The sequence below is a fragment of the Pan troglodytes genome, chromosome 14, assembly GCF_028858775.2.
Source record: "Pan troglodytes isolate AG18354 chromosome 14, NHGRI_mPanTro3-v2.0_pri, whole genome shotgun sequence".
Lineage (NCBI taxonomy): Eukaryota > Metazoa > Chordata > Mammalia > Primates > Hominidae > Pan > Pan troglodytes.
In genome coordinates, this window is record NC_072412.2 from 23,124,777 (window position 1) to 23,143,123 (window position 18,347).

General features: G+C 41.1%; 1 pseudogene; it reads right to left on the minus strand.

The window, feature by feature from the left end:
• The window catches only part of LOC745201 (putative ankyrin repeat domain-containing protein 20A5), a 37,262-nt pseudogene extending 21,325 nt beyond the window's left edge, over positions 1–15,937 (minus strand).
• Between the last annotated feature and the right edge of the window lie 2,410 nt (positions 15,938–18,347).

Consider the following 18,347-nt stretch of genomic DNA (forward strand, 5'->3'; position numbering starts at 1 on the left):
GCTATAATCTCTCTGAGACTGTGTTACCTTGTACGTAAAATTTAAATGTTTGACTAAATGACTTTCATAACTGAAAATTTTTTTAGAATAAAACTTTTATTTGTAAAAAGCTACATGAAGGAATTATATATATACACACATTTTATATGTGTATATATTTTATATGTGTATATATACATATTTCATATTTTATGTGCATATATACATATTTCATATTTTATGTGCACATATATACGTTTCATATGTATACATATAAAATACATATACATATATGTATATTACATACAAATCATGTAAAAATGTACATTTTACATAGTGTTCATTAATGATAATATAACATTCTTTCAATAAAGGCTTCTCCCTTTATCTGGTATTGAGTTATCACTTTTTTTTTTTTTTTTTGAGACCGAGTCTCGCTCTGTCGCCCAGGCTGGAGTGCAGTGGCGCCATCTCCGCTCACTGCAAGCTCCGCCTCCCTGGTTCACGCCATTCTCCTGCCTCAGCCTCCCAAGTAGCTCGGACTACAGGCGCCCGCCACCATGCCCTAATTTTTTGTATTTTTAGTAGAGAGGGGATTTCACCGTGTTAGCCAGGATGGTCTCGATCTCCTGATCTCGTGATCTGCCTGCCTTGGCCTCCCAAAGTGCTGGGATTACAGGCATGAGCCACCACGCCTGGTCGAGTTATTACTTTTATAAAACCTTTCTTGTAATGCCATTGTCATGTCATTAATTTTATAAGGGCTGTCTATAATGTTATAATCACAGAAAGATTATGGAAAACTGTCTCTCAAAATACTGGGAAAGCTATTAGTCAAAAATTTGTAAAGGCATTGTATATCATATTGTCATTATCACCAAAAAGTCTTATGTTTAGTAAACAATTTCAGATTCTTTTCTGGGCATTCAGTGAGGGAATACCTTTTGCACCAAAGATTTAAATAAAGCACTAGATGGGAGACACTTGCAATATAATTTGAAGTATCCCCACAATTTCATAATTAAGTAGATAACTATAGTTAGCTAGATGTTTCAAAAATTGGTTCTAATTTCTGAAAAGCTTAAAAGAGCTATATACAAATATAGAGCTATATATTGTTTCTTTGTTTCTAATTCTAACAGGTCATGAAATAAACCAAGTTTGTAAACTGGTTCTAATATATATTTTTTTCAAGTGAAATTTCCAAAATCTTTTTTTCCATATGAATAAAAATGTTAGTTGTAATACAGATAGAATAATATGATTATTTAATATTTTACCAGTAGAATTTTCACATATTATGACAGTACCACTTTCTTCAGGTACATATTTAAGATTCTGTCCTGAAAAGTTAATAACATGGAATGTATCTAAAATTTTAATTTTCTAAAGGAGGAGAATGGAAAGTTTATTTTAAGGAGAAATCTACCAAAATGAAAAGAAAACACAGATTGAATTCTTATAAAGGGCAGAGTTTTGCTAAGAATTAGAAAATAATGCATTTGTTGCAAACTATGACTCGATTTGCTTAACCTTTGTAACTAGTAAAAGAAAACCTCACTCTTCTGAAAGATGTACATTCAGTAGACCAAGGTTAATTGTAACTTTTATCAGACTAATGTCAACAGCATTACACATATATATTCTCTTTTATCTAAACTTAAAATAAGTAGGAATTTTATTTTATTTATGTAGTTAATTTTTCTATTTAGGCAATCCTCAAGTTAGGTCTCGTCTCTACAAGTAGGAGAGATGACATTTTGTAAGTGATATATCATTTCCATGGTAATTTCTCTTGTGTAACTTAAACATTATAAATATTTGGCTTATTTCAGATGCAGCAAGGGTTGATAGAAAATAAAACTAGGAATAGAAGAAGGTATATTGCCAAAATTTATTAACTAAATTTAGCTTGATTCCTGAAATAAACTATAAATAGCAAATGGCTTTCCTCTCCATTGTCTGGTTCATAAATGCTACAGTAAGTATTTTTTCTTATGCACATTTAATGAAAGATAGAAACACATACTCATAATGAAGAGTATACTTTTGCCTCATTAATTTATCATGTTCCATAGCTTTAAAAAGGTCTCAAAAAGTCTAAGTATCTCTTTTGTTTTGGCTCTACATAGTCTTCACTTCTGCCATCCCTGTGGAACTGTCAGGCAGCACGCTGAAACTGAATTCAGGAAACAAAGTCGTCAACTTCTTAAAGTCATAGTAGTAATTTAAGGCCAAAAGACCAGAGTCATCTGATAATACTTAGCCAAGCAATTACAGTTCAAAAACAGTTATTTGACAGATGACATTCTAAATCTCCAATTATTTACTTTGTCATTGGTTTACTTTTGTGCTCAGGAAATGCTCTAAGTTGCTTGGCATGCAGTGAAAACATCTCCATCAACTTGGTTCTTGTCAAGTTATTCAGCCTTGTCTTTTGCCACATACCCTACTCTACCCTTGTGCTCTAGCATCCAGCCAAACTAGACTACATAGATTTCCACAGTGCTCTTGCTCATCTCTTTGCATTTGCTTCTGCCCTCTGTCATACTTTTTCCTTGTTTTTCAGATATGAACCTATATAGTGCCTCCACCAAAAAGCCTGCAATATTGCAATATTGACACAAAACTGGGATAGGTGTCCCTTCTGTGTGTTCTAATAGTGTCGTGTTGTATACCTGTCATGTTATCTATGATTCTGTAAGGAAATTGCCTGTTTGTTTTTTCAAGTTGTAGCATATGATTTTTGAGGAGTGAACTGATCATCTTGTCATTCCAGTGCTTATTGTCACATGGTTGCTGAATACAGGAATGAAGGGTGAGAAAACTAGAAGCTCTGGTACTTAACCACAGTGATAGTCAATTCAAAGCACACCTACGGGCAGATTATATTCAATATTAAATAGTTAATTTTGTATTGTGGTCATACATATTTTTCCTTCCTATTAACACAGATAAATTTCTCAACTTTTTTTTACTGACTTACACTTAGCTAACTGTGAAATATTTTAGGTAAAGAACATCATTCTTTCATTTTCCTTCCAGGTGCTGCTGAATTTGAATCTGAGTCCTCTATATGGAATCTATCCTCTTCTGCAGGATCTACTCAGGATCTGCTGATGAGTTACATCTAAATCAAGTTTGAAAAGCATCATGAGAATACGCAACAATTTTTTTTTTTTTTGAGATGGAGTTTCACTCGTTTTGACCAGGCTGGTGTGCAATGGCCGGATCTCAGCTCACTGCAACGTCTGCCTCCCGGGCTCAAGTGATTCTCGTGCCTCAACCTCCGAAGTAGCTGGGATTATAGGCACGCGCCACCATGCCCAGCTAATTTTGTATTTTTAGTAGAGACAGAGTTTCACCATGTTGGTCAGGCTGGTCTCAAACTCCTGACCTCAGGTGATCCTCCCGCCTCGGTCTCCCAAACTGCTGGGATTACAGGCGTGAGCCACCGCGCCTGGCCGAAAATATGCAACAATTTTAAGAAAAATTACTTAATGCATTCAGACCCATGGATTGCATTTAGTTCTTCTGTCTCTTAGACTTCGTCTGGAGCAGTTCCTCAGTTTTCCCTTGACCTTATGACTTTGAATCTTTCAAAGAGTAAAGTCCAGTAATGTAGAATGTTCAACAATTGGGTTTATCTGATGTTTCATTGTGATTAGATTTAAATTATACTTTTTAAAAAATTCAACTTTTAGTTCCAGGGAGTACATGTGCAGCTTTGTTACATGAGTATATTGCATCATGCTGAGGTCTGGGGTACAAAGAGATTTTACATTTTTGGTAAAGTGTATCACAGAAGTGATCCTGTAATTGTCTCACTGCATCTTACCATGTGTCCTACAATTTTGATTTGTCCTGTTAATTAATATCTTGTGGGGAGGTAATTTGAGACTACGTAAGTATCTCTTCCTCATAAAACCTTCAATTTATTCATTTACTTGTATCAATACGGATTCATGGGTTATTTTCTCCAATAGTGTATAATTTGTTAATTTTTTAAAAACTTTTCTTTCAAGAAATGTTATATTTTGACAATTTCAGACTTTTTAATACAATGTCATGACTTCTTTACTTCTTGGGAGCCTTCCAGCATCAATGGTGGCACTCTGTATGGGTCCCGTGGTGTTATTTGACTCCACAGTATTGCATTAAAAACAATGAAAAATATGTAAGAACCATAAATCATCACTTTTTCCCGTGAGACACAATTTCTTGGATGGATGAACTGCTCATGTGGAGATGATTAGCATCACAAAGCATTTTAAGGAAATACTTGCAACAGTTCTGCTCACTGCAGTACCACAGGTGGCTATGAAATCATTCCAGTAGTACAGTGTACACTATAGTTAATTTTATGCAGTTATGGTTTAATGCTGCATCTTTATGTTTGTTTACCTTTCTCTTGGCTGTGAACGGTGCCACATACCATGTGTAAATTTTAATAAATCGTGTTTTTTATAATAGATTATATATATTTTATGGTAGTAATGATGAAATACATGAGTATCTACATATATATTATGCATTCATGACATAACTTTTTCTTAACTTGTTTATCTCTAGGCTGTGCAGCTCATCTATAAGCTGTTTCAAATTGTCACAAATCTCCAAAAAAAATTTCAGTCTATTTATTGAAATAAAAAGCTGCTTGTAAGTAGACTCATGCAGTTCAAACCATGTTGTTCAAGGGTCAACTATATTTGTAATTCCCTTTTCTGACACAACCTGGCTCCCTTCATCCTTAGTATATAGTAAGTCCTCACTTAACATGATTTAATAGGTCTTCTTGGAAAATAAGTGGAAGATGTGAAACGAAACCAGTTTTAACTGTAGGCTAACTGATATAAACAAAAGATCTGTTCCTATGACATATTTCTGGCCAAAAAACATCACCAAACATGTCAATACAGACCAAAAACACTTGTAATATTAAACATTAAAATGAATGCTAGCTCTGCATACATTTAAGGAAGAGTAATAGATACCATTCATCCAATTTTTGGTGAATCAGTGAGTGATGGCGATTGTAGTGGTAGTGGGTTAAATCAAGAAATGCTGGCAAGGTGCATTTTGTAAGAATCACCTCCTACCTCCATGCAGTCAGAACCAATCACAAATATGGCAGGTTCATGAAGCACTTTTGTACCAAATCGTTGTGTATTGCAACATCTGTGATTATCATGGACTTTACAAATTTTTATTTTACAGTAATTTGCACTCACTTATTTGTTCCTTGTCCAACATGCTTATTCCAGTTCAGGGTGGCAGATGACTGGAACCTATCTAGTGGCTCAGGGCCCCAGGTAGGAACCAACTCTGGACATGCTATTGTACGGTGCACTCACACACATCCACAGTCACTCAGACTGGGACCATTTAGACATGTCAGTTAACCTGTGCCCAGTTTTGGGATGTGGGAGGAAACCAGAGTATCTGGAGAAAACCCAGGCAGACATGGGGAAAACGTGTAAACTCCATACACACAGTGGCTTTGGCCAGTATATATATTTTTGTCATCAATAACAAAATGACATTATTCCAGGACTTGCTGTATTTATTCATTTCATCTCCTGTGTGTAACCAATCTCCTGTGTCCTTGCTCCTACGTAGGTATACTCCTCACTCCCACTTGGGAGTCTTGCACCTTTCATTGGTTGCCTCCACCAATTTTCCTTCCAAATGGATGCCATCTTCACCCCATCCTTCCTCAAACACCCTGTCCCAGGCTGCCCTCTTAGGCAGACGACTTATCCTTACCCCCCTAAGATGCTGAAGACCCATTTTTCATCCATCTGTGGGTGGCTCCCGATATTGTTCAGTCTTTGATACCTCAATTTCTTTTGTCTACCTTGCAGAAATGCTCTCAACTGTCTTCCAGCACTGTGCAGGGTGACACTCTGACACTTAGGCCCTTCGCATTTCATTCATGCCACAATCCCTAACTCTGGGTCAACACGATTCCGTTTTGTCCCCATACTTGTGAGCTGAAATGTTCAGGAAGATAAAGGAGGAAAGAACTTCACACACATTTTATAGTCAAAACGCTGAGTTTACAAAGCAAGGGTTTTGACTGGAATTGCACTGAATGTATAATTTAGAAAGAGAAGGCGTAATATTGTTTCCCCAAACTATTAACATTTTAACAGTCTATCTTATTAACTCTCAAAGTTTAAGAGATTTCTCATAGAGGTTGCGCATATATTTTTTAGATTCCTAAATATCTGATACCTTTTCTATCTACTCAGAAGGCTGAGATGCGAGGATCACTTGACCCAAGGAACTTGACGCTTCAGTGAGCTATGATTTTACCATTTCCGTCCAGTGTTACAGAGCAAGACGCTGTCAAAAAAAAAAAAAAAGAAAGAGCCAGGTATGGCGGCTCATGCCTGTAATCCCAGCACTTTGGGAGGTGAAAGAAAATGGATCACCAGACGTCAGTAGCTTGAAACCGGCCCAGTCAACATGGTGAAACCCTGCCTCCACTAAAAACACAAAAAGAAGCAGGGCCACCGTGATGGCAGTGTAATCCCAGCTACTTGGGAGGCTGAGGCAGGAGAACTGCTTGAACCTGAGGGGGTTGGGGTTGGGGGTGGAGGTTGCAATGAGCTGAGGAGCTGAGAGAGCACCACTGCACTCCAGCCTGGGCAACAAAGTGAGACTCCATTTAAAAAAAAAACATATAATCATTTCAGTAGACGATGAAAACAATAAAATTCAACGTACCTTTATGATAAAAACTCAACAAAATGTGCAAGAAGGAACATATCTCAGCATAATAAAGGCCATATATGATAAACCCACAGCTAACATCATGATCAATGCAGAAAAGTTAAAAAAGCTCTTCCTAAGATCTGGAACAAGTGTGGTTACTTTTACCACTTTCATTCATCATAGTGCTGGAAGTCCTAGCTACAGCAATTAGACAGGAAAATGCAATAAAAGGCATCCAAATTGGAAAAAAAAAAGGAAGTCAAATTGTCTCTGTTTGCAGCTGATATGATCATATATAAAGAACCCTAAAAATTCCACCAAAAAAACCTACTAGATAAATTTAGTAAAGTTGCAAGATACAATATCAACGTACAAAAATGAGTAGCACACCCATGCACCAATAGTGAAACACCTATGAAAGAAATCAAGAAAGCTATTTCATTATAAAAAATGATACATAAGGACAAACAACCAAAAAGGTGAAAGATCCCACAATGAAAACCATAAAACATAGATGAAAGATAGTAAAGCAGACACAAGTAAATGGAAAGATATCTCATGTTCATGCACTAGAAGAATATTGTTAAAATATCTATATCACCCAGTGTGATCTACAGGATCAATGCAACCCATGTTAAATTACAAAAGACATTCTTCACAGAAATAGAAGAAAAAACCTAAAATTCACACGGAAATGCAACATACCTCAGATAGACAAAAAAATCTTGAATAAAAAGAAAAAATCTGGAGGCATCACACTACCTGATTTCAAAATATACTACAAATGTATAGTAACCAAAACAGCATGGTGCTGGCAAAAAAAAAAAAGAGTGAGGGAGCAACAGACAGACATAGACAAATGACAGACAAATAAAACAGAATAGAGAACTCAGCAGTAAATTTACACATTTACAGTCAACTCATTTTTAACAAAGGCACCAGGAACACACATTCGGGAAGGACAATCTCTTCAATAAACTGTGCTAGGAAAACCCAACACCCACATGTAGAAGAATCAATCTAGACCGTTATCTTACCATATACAAAAATTAACTCAAAATAAAGATAACTTCATTGTAGGTCCTGAAACTATGAGACTACCAGAAAATAAAAAATAAGATAAATGCTTCATGAAATTGATTAGGACAAGGAATTTTTAAATAGACAACAAAAGCACAAGCAACAAAAGCAAAAATAGACAAATGGAATTGCATTAAACTTAAAAGCTTCTGCAAAGCAGAGGAAGCAATCAGTAGAATGAAGAAACAATCTAGAGAACGGAAGAAAGTATTTACAAGCTATGCATCAGGCAAGGGGTTAATACACAAAATGGATAAAGAACACAAACTACTCAAAAGCAAAAATACATATAACCTGATTTAAAAATTAGAAAAAGATCTACCCAAAACCTTTGTCCCCCACCATTATTTCCCCACCTTCTTTTCCTGACAGCCTTCAGCTCTCTCCTTGTCATCACCCTTTTTCTTCATCTACCCCAAAACTTTTTCCCCACCATCTTTTTGCAAAGCCTTCTTTACTCTCCCGCTCACCACCCTTTTCCCCATCCATCTACCCAAAAGTTTTTCCCCACCGCCATTTCCCCCTCTCCCTGGCCACCTTCTTTTTCCCTCTCCAGCTCTCATCACCCTCTTTTGCTCCTCCATCTACCCAAAAACATTTCCCCCATCTTTTCCCAAAGCCTTCTCCCGACTCCTGCTGCTCACCACCCTCTTTTCCCCCTCCATCTTCCCAAAAACTGTTTTCCCCATGTCTTCCCCACCTTGCCACCCGCTTTCCCTTCTCCATCTATTCAAAAACATTTCCCCACTGTCTTTTTGCAAAGCCTTCTCCCAACTCCTGCTCACCATCCTCTTTTCCTCCATCTACCCCCCAAATGTTTCCCCACTGTCTTTTTACAAAGCCTCCCCCTCAACTTCCCACTCACCGTCTTCTTTCCCCTAACCTGCTTGTCACCCTCTTTTCCCCCGTCCATCTACCCAAAAACTTTTTCCTCACCATCTTTTCTTTCTCCATGGTCTTTCTGTCCACCATCTTTTTTTGCAAAACCTTGTCTCCCTCCCGCTCACCAACCTCTTGGGTGGAACAGGGACAAGTAAACTCAAAATCCCACTTGATTTTGCTATTCATAAGCTCCTTATCTCCCACCTTCCCACCAAGTCATTCTAGATTTAAGAGGAGTCATTAGACTCTTATTTCAGTGGCCGTTTCTGCCAGGATGGGTAATAAGTCAGTTAACATCAGGTGAACCAGCCCCCAATATTTCAATGTAGGTTCTTTTCTATTTTCCCTAAGTATTGGCCAGTCTGAGAAATAAGCAGAAAGAGTACAAAGAGAGAAATTTTACACCTGGGCCTCCGGGGGTGTCATCACATATTGGTAGGACTGTGATGGCAACCCCGAGCTGCAAAACCAGCAAGTTTTTATTGGGGATTTCAAAAGCGGAGGGGTGTACGAATAGGGAGTGGGTCACAGAGATCACATGCTTCAAAGGGCAATAAAAGATCACAAGGCAAAAGGGCAGAGCAGGATCACAAGGCAAGGGTGAAATTAGAATTACTGATGAGGGTCCATGTCCCTCTGGGCATGCATTGTCTTGATAAACATCTTAAAAGGAAACTGGGTTGGAGAGCAGACAACTGGTCTGACTAGAGTTCACCAGGCTGGAATTTCCCAATCCTAGTAAGCCTGAGGACACTGCAGGAGAACAGGGCGTATTTCATCCCTTATCTCAACTGCATAAGACAGACACTCCCAGAGTGGTCATCTACAGGCCTACCCCTGGGAATGCATTCCTTCCCCAGGATTATCAATTATTAATATTCCTTGCTGGGAAAAGAATTCAGCAATATTTCTCCTACTCACACGTCCATCTATAGGCTCTCTGTGAGAAGAAAAATATGAATCTATTTTGCCCATCCCCACAGGCAGTCAGACCTTATGGTTATCTTTCCTTGTTCCCTGAAAATCACTGTTATTCTGTTCTTTTTCAGGGTGCCCTGATTTCATACTGTTCAAACACGCATGTTTTACAATTTGTACAGTTGACACAATCATCACAGGGTCCTGAGGTGACATATATCCTCAGCTGACAAAGATGACGGGATTAAGAGATTAAAGACAGGCATAGGAAATTATAAGAGTTGATTGGGGAAGTGATAAATGTCCATGAAATCTTCACAATTTATGTTCAGAGACTGCAGTAAAGACAGGCGTATTAAATTATAAAAGTATTAATTTTGGGAACTAATAAATGTCCATGAAATCTTCACAATTTATGTTCTTCTGCCACAGCTTCAGCCGGTCCCTCTATTTGGGGACCCCGACTTCCCACAAGTTAATTTGTTCTGCCTTCTGCTAAAGTGTTTCTCACTTTGTCACCACATATTCACTGCCAATCTGGTTTCCTCAGAGTCCTCCTAAAATTAATCTATAGGCAAGTTTCAACTCACTCTCATTTTCAAACCAAAAATTATTAGACCCAAAGCTAAAGAGCACCTTGTCTCAACACATAACCTAGAAGAACAACAAACTAAGAAAAAAAACTCTTCTTGGCATTTTCCCTCATGACCTAATTTCCAATTGAGCTGCATATTTCTTATTGCTCTCCTTTTCCCTTCCCATTTCTCCCTCTTAAGCCTTGCCACTGAGAGATGATACGTCAGTTTGTTAGGCAATTGTCAGCAGCAGCAAGATGTCCATTTATTTTAAGTTGCTTTAGTCTTGTTTGAGTTTTAAGATAAAGCCTATTTCCAGGGCATATTTTCTTTCTTGTGTTGTTTTACACTAATTAGGAAAAAAAGGAATAACCCTGTGTAGAAAAAAAATTGAAAAGGTTTTACTTTTAACAAATTCGCAAGTATTTTCCAAAGTACATTTAAAAAAGCTGTGCCCTTTAATGGTTCTTTAAAAGTATGAATTTTGAAAATAAAATCTTAGACAATTAAGCTATTTCAAAATAACTTAATTTGCACTTGCATTCAGGGAATGCTTGAGCTTCCAAATATTAACAATTGACCCTTACCTATGTCAATGTTAAAACAAATATGTTGAAAAGAAAGTTGATTGATCTATACCTTGTCCAGTGCTTCAGTATTTGCATCATGGGAAAGCAGTTTTTTTGCCAGTGATGTGCTCTCACTATACACAGCATACTGGAGAGCAGTGTTGCTGTAGACATCCTTAAGGTTTGGATTGGTGCCACGTTCCAGCAGAATAATGGCAGAAGCCTCTTCTTGGCAATGCACAGCCTGTGCCTGTTAGATGAAGAAATAGATTGTAAACTCTAAGAAATTCAAAATACACATTCTACAGGTTTCACCAATTCGTTATATTTAAATGAGATCAATTTATTTTAATTCTATATGTGTAAATCAAATCCATGTCATGCTGAAAGAGTTGGCTACTATATACCTGTATCAAAGGCACACTCTTTTCTTTGTCACAGATGTCAATTTGGCATTTTCTGTTCACCAGGAGAGTGACCACTTCCACATGGCCACTTGCACAGGCCAAATGTAGAGCAGTTCTACAAGAATAAGAGGACTTTTTAGGAAACTGTAGTGCAATATCTCAAAACATACAATCATTCATGTAATTGTAAACATTGAATAGCATGTTTTTCCTCTGCCTTCAAAACAAATAATTAATTTTTTTAAAGGAAAGTACAATACTTATTAGCTCTTATTGCTCACTACCTTAATGAAAACAGCAGCCTATCTGAATAGAACGAGCTCGGTCTTTGGATTCAGTTCAACTAGGGCTCGAGTCCTACTTTAAACCCTGTCACTTACCAACTATTGCTTAGCCTTTCTGTGCCTCAACTTCCTCATTAATAAAGATGACAATAGTAGCTTTCTCAAAGGACACCACCGTGATGCTTAAATGAGGAACTATGTAAAGTATTTAGAATAGTTCCTACAACAACTCAATAATTGTAATCATTGTAAGATTTTTGTTTTTTGAGACAAGATCTCACTCTTTTGCCCAGGCTGAAATGCAATGGTGTAATTCTACCTCACTGTCGCCTGGAACTCCTGGGCTCAAGTGATCCTCCATCCCCAGCCTCCTGAGTAGCTGGGACTACAGATGTGCACCAGCATGCCCAGCTATTTATTTAAAAATTTTTGTAGAGTAAGAATTTCACTTTGTTGTCCAGGCTGGTCTCAAACTCCTGGCATCAAGCAATCCTCTCCCCTCAGCCTCCCGAAGTTCTGGGATTATAGGTGTGAGCCACTGCACCCAGCCAGATATTATAATTACTACTATTACTACTACTTAACAAAAAGATTTTAATTAAGTAAAATGATACAATTTACCTACTTTGTAGGATGACTTAACGAGTAGTTCACATTTTAACACCTCTGATATTTGAATGCCATTTATGATTCATGATTTATTACAACTATAATTGGTAGCATTTTAAAAATTATCTTATTGATATATAAAATTATGGGGCATCACACAATCCATGAGACCTTACATTAAGTAGAATATGGTATACTCAGCAGGTCTAAGGCAGTTCTAGGCAAATAACTGGCACTTCAATACATTTTAGTTCTTAAAGGGGAACTATGGGGAAAGAGCACTGAAATAACAATAACACATATTTTAAACAAATTAATTCTTTGATTTTCAAACAACTTGAAGCCAAAGGAAACTCATGATTCAAATGAATACGCATGGCTCATTATATTCAATACTTATATTTACAGAATATATGCAAATAAGACTTTCCAATGATTAATATTAGTATTTAAGACTGATAAACTTTTGAAAGGGCAGTTAAAGATTATCTTCTACTATTTTCTAACTTCAGAAATGCTTTTGTTTGAAAGGTGGGAGATAAAGTTTCAATGAGATTAAGTCCCGATATTCTCATTTTAAATCTCTCAGCTTGTGCAGGCAGGGAGGTAAACATGCAGTTTTTAAGGATGGAAGGGTTCTAAGAGATAGAATACGTCTGCTACATAACAGGTACTCAGGTTATGTTTGATGAATAAATGGAATAAAAGAATGGATAAATACAGTTGCGGAGTTCAGTATTTTTAAATAAACTCCTATAAAGCAATGTTTTTGCAATAGTAATTATTTGTGTTATTTTTATTTTTAAAGAATACAATTAAAATGAAACGATTAATCTATCATTGTTTGCATAAATGGAATGAATCTACACATAAGAAAAACACGTACGTAATAAATATATACATAATAAAATCAGGAAACACAGATAAAAACTTTCCATTTTCACTTATGAAGAGGCTAAAAGTTCAAAGAAGATAATAACACACACAATAATGATAAAAAATAGAAAGCGAGAATTATTTTTTTCTGTGCAAGATTTATATTCTTCTCTTCTGAAAGATTATTCCATTAATAATAAACCTATACTAGAAGTTTTGTACATGCTCACTGCAGCAATCAGATAAGAAAAAGGAAAAAAAAACTTTACCTAAAATACAAATGCTCAGAAATTACAAATTTTTATCATATTTTTACATATTTTTTGCTAAAATAAGACCACAGTATGTTTATGTGTATGTATAATCAAACTAATTTTTTTTCCTCACTGGCTATAACAAAATACATCTTCGCACATCAACGTACTTCTGTATCTATTGTCACCTTCAACGGTCACACATTATTCCATTTTATGGATGCAACTGAAATTTATTTATAGGATCCATTCTGTGGGTTATATAATAAAGTGCATGTATCTACTTCCTAGGGGTATTTTAGTATAACGGAACTCATGGGTAAAGGGAATACATTTTTAAACGTAGCGCTTTATCTATTTGAAAAGTAATCAGCAACTTAAACTTTAAGCAGCAGTATAAAACATCCTCACAAATGTTGTGGATAGAAAACAGTTTCATTCCTCTTTTAAGTTCTTATACCAGAAATGCGAAGGATTTTTTCCTATGTACATAAGTAACTTGTAGATCTGGAAAAAAGTACTTTGCCCACTTTTAGAGTTTTTGATGATTTGATTTGAAAGAATTCCCTGTAAAATGAAGATGTATTTTTCATCTAATGTGTATATATACATACAACTTTTCATCTAATGTGTATAAATGACACATACAACACATTATATCTGTAACATGTTATATTTATCAGTAATATATATATATGATATATAATAAAGAATATAGACCAGGCACGGTGGCTCACACCTGTAATCACAGCACTTTGGGAGGCCGAGGCAGGCAGACAACTTTAAGTCAGGGGTTCCAGACCAGCCTGGCCAACATGGTGAAACTCCGTCTCTACTAAAAATACAAAAATTAGCTGGGTGTGCTGGCATGTGCCTGTAATCCCAGCTACTTGGGAGGCTGACGCAGGAAAATTGCTTGAACCTGGGAGGAGAAGGTTGCAGTGAGCCAAGATTGTGCCATTGCACTCCTGCCTGGGCAAAGAAGCGAGACTCTGACTCAATATATGATGAATTCCCTGTAAAATGAAAGCATACTTTTCATCTGAATATATATATGATATAGTAAATATTTTTCAAGTATATTCTTTTATTTTGTTAATTTTTTTCTGAAATACAGGCAGTTTTAATTTTTAGTTTGCTAAATAAACCTTCAAATGTCTGCTTGTGAGGTCATTCTTAGAAAGGCCTTTGTCAACATAAAATGTACCTGGAAAATAAGTGTTTGTATTTTGTTCTGGTACTTTTCTCATTTGCATATATAAAAATTTCAATCTGTATTCCAATCTGTATGTTTGTGACATGAAATTTCATTAGTTTTCTTCAAACAGCAGGCATTTTTTCATTAATAATTCATCCTGCTCATCAGGTCTTATATCTTAAATAACTTCAGTGTTTCTGGGTTTCCTATTCTGTTCCATGCCTTTATCTGTCTTTTCAGCTGTTAGTAAACAATTGTAGAAATAGCACATTTTGATATCTAGAGGAGCAAGTGTTTTTTCACTCCATTATGAAATTTTTTTAAATGTCATCACAATAGTAAAAGACAGGTGTCATGCAAAAATGTTAAAAGCTTGATATTTTCATTCGGTTTATGTAAAATTGATAAACACAGAAAGAGCTCACATTTTGAGAAAAATGTTTGTTCCCATTCAAGAACACAGAACCCACCTCCCACTTCCAAGCTTCTAAGAACCTTCAGTAAAGAACCTATCTACAGAGGTGGATAAAGATGTAAAACGGACAGTTTAATGAGAACTTTTTGCCTACTGAAAATAACTCACGGTATTTTTGATAGCGGAATGACTTATCTCATTAGGCACCTCCTATAACGTATATAACACTATATTTTAAACGTGTACATTAAAAATAACAACATCGTATATGCTTAACTTTATGAGTTAAATCACTCAAATTCTCCACCAACTGCTCCAGCCAGGAAATCATGAGGGATGGAAAGCAGCTGAGGCTTGATTTGGCTCCACGGCTCCGAGGGTGCCTGGCCCCCTCCAAGGCCCCGTCCCATGGGTTGCGGGGAAGCCGGGCCTGGGGACCCCCCTCTCACCCTGGGCTGACCCCAGCTACCTGTGCTGCTTGTCCTGGGCGTCCACGTCTCCGCTCCTGCGCTCCAGGCCGCGCTCCACCTCCGGCCCTTGACAGCCGCCCTGTGGGTTTTCCGCAGTTCCGCGTCCCGGATTCGGTACCCGGAACCGTGTAGACGTGGTCTATGGAGCCCGGGCCATCTGGCCCCCGCGGCTCCCGAAGCCGAAGAACTTCTTGGTGGTGGTGACTTCTCAGACCCCCAACCACCGGCTCCTGAGCGGGGGCTGCTCTCTGTCACCTTTTCACTGCCCCCCACCGCCGACCCGGCCCCAAATCCAGGATCCAACCCCAAATCCCCGATCCAATCCTCAAATACCCTATCCAGCCCCCAAATCCCCGATCCAATCCCCAACCCGCGATCCCAAATCTGCGATCTAACCTAGAATCCGCGATCCAGCCCGGTCCACCACAGCCTTCAGCAGCGACACTCGGTCTCTGACCTCTCCGACAGAGTGAGCCTTGAAAGCCCTTGGGTGCGCGCCTGCACCGCGGTGGCCGTCCGGCTCCCGGAAGCCTCAGAGGACAGGACGTGCCCAGGTGGGAACTGGGCTCCACAGCACAGCTCAGCTGTGGCTGCAAACCGTGTGTCCAGCCCAGAGCCAGGCCATCCAACTCCCACTCCCCTCTCGCCGACCAGTGCTGGCTCCTCCATTCCTTCACCAGGGTCTTGGAGCCTTGGGACATCTTTGGGACCTCTGCTCTCCCCAATTCCTCCCCCTGCAGCTCCAGGCCCCCAGCCTCAGCTCACATACCCCTAAGGGCAGGGCGTTCACTCTGCTAGAAGCACCTCCGGCTGCTGGGTGCACCTGCTGGGTGGATCAGGCAGGCCCCACCCAGACAGCAGTCGCTTCAGCATCCCCTCTCTGTCCCCAATGTCAATGCATACCCCCGCTGAGCCCAGCCCAGCTCTCAGTGCCCAGGACCCCTGAGGCTCAGATGGGCAGATCAGCAGGGGCACATGGAGCTCCCTCCTGCACCCCCCAGGATGGGACCCACCTGCGGAGCATGTGGGTAGGGGTCCCATCTCCAAGATCCAGAGGGGTGCAGGTGGGATGTGCCCCAGCTGCAGCATGGCCCTCTCCCAACTCCAGACTGTGCTAACCCTCAGTGACCCCGCACCCTAGAGTCAGCGCAGTGCTCTGTCCTCGGCGGAGTCCAGTGGAGCCTGGGCACAGCTCCCCCCCCGTGTTGGCGTAACCCTCGGCTGTCCTATGTCAGGGTCCCCTCATCTGCCCCCTTGTGCAGTGGTTCCTAGAGATCACTCTCACAGGCATCAGGTGCATGGCCCAAGGTCAGTGCCAGTGCCCCTGGTGCAGTGCCCGCTGTCCAGTCCACACTGGCCACCCTGGCTGGCTGCAGTGGAGGCCGCAGTAACAGAAGCCTCACTCCCTCTGGCCCCCACTCCCCTCTCCCACACCGGCTGGCCACTGGGCTGGGGCACGTGGGCTGCCTGCCTTGTGCTAAAAATGGAATCCCAGACTTTCTGGGTTTAATAATACAATCCTGCCCCACAGGGCCCTCCCCATTTTCTGGGCACACCCCAAACATCTTCCATGGGAGAAATTGGTCATGTGAGCCCAGGCATCCAGGAGCCCCATGTCTGATGCCCGGGGAGGGAAGGGCTTGCCAAGGCTCTTCCCCCAGTTCCCAGGACTGCTGCCAGCACCCCACTGGCACAACTCCCCTCAGCACAGTGGGGTAGATGCTGCTGGGTATCCATTGGGAGCCAGCCCCAGGGGCTGCAACACACAGCAGCACTTTCCTGTAGCCATGGCTATGCCATGGCCGTGAGTGACCAGGGCTGTTTCTGTCCAGGAGACACACTGTCCTGCACCGTGCACTCACCCTCCCCTCTCCCTGCCTACCCTATTCAAGCCTGGGCTGGGGATCCTGAGCCACAGTGGCTCAGCCACCAGCCCTGCCAGCCGCCTGCCCAAAAGCATGCTCCCCAGGCCACCCAGACACGAGGAGCCCAAGAGAGCTCTTCCCAGGGCCATTCAACCACCCCTCAGCCTCCCTTCACCCTGCCCTGCACTTGGAGAGGCTCTGTGACCCACCCCCCACACAAGAACTCACAGCAACGCCCTTCTCTTTTTGGGAGAAAGCTCTGCTGGCATCAGGGACCACTGAGGGAAGCGAGCACATGGAGAGCGGGACTCGGGTCCCCCATGACTGTGCCCCAGCAGCCCCACTGCCAGACACTTCTGAGCTGCCATGGGTACCCGTTTCACAGGTAGGGAAACTGAGGCTCAGATCCAGGGAGCAGCAATATGTGTGGGCCCACCCATCTTTCTCCACAAGCCGCAGGAGCCCAGCGGCAACAGTGGGGAGACCCTGCTCTGCCTGCCCCCACCCTGCCACTGGCCTGCAGGCTCCCCCTGGGATGTGGCTGCCCACCTGCAAAGCTATGTCCTTGCCACCCAGGTCTGAGTCGTGCAGAGCTGGCTCCAGTGGCTGTAGGTGCCACAGTCGCAGGGCCTCAGGTCTTCACACCCCCCATCTGTGCTGCCACAGCCAATGGCACTGAAGACAACTGTCCTCAGATGGGGCTGCTGGCCTGGGGGTTGCCACTGCCAAGCGTGAGCTGTCACCTTCCAGGATGCTCAGGTTGGGGGAGCCTGGTGTGGCCCCAGCCACAGCCCTCTAAAGCCCCTGCTACCTGCAGCCCATCACAGGAAGCTTCCATAGGCAGGGCCCTTGGTCTGCCCCTCACCTTCTTGGTCTTCAATGTGGGGGGCTGAGAGCCATCCTGAGATGGAAGCTGGAAGGAGAGCAGGACCCCAGGCCTCACTTGAATCAACCAACTGTGGTGAGCCAGCCCCTCCCCTCCCGCAGCTTGCCTTCTGGCAAGGCCGCCACCACTCCCCTACCATGTCCAGTGGTGTGCCCCACAACAGGGGGCCCAGCTTGTCAGGGGAAGGACTTCTGAGGAATGGCCATGTCCTTGTCTCCAGAGGGCCAGGTGTTCGGCCTTTCTCCTGGGCCCAGGGTCAGAGCAGGGAGGAGTCCAGGGCACTGTATGGGCTTGACTTGAGGCTCACAGAGGATGCAGCCCCCAACCACTGGTGCCTGGGAGGCCAAGGAGCTGCTCCTG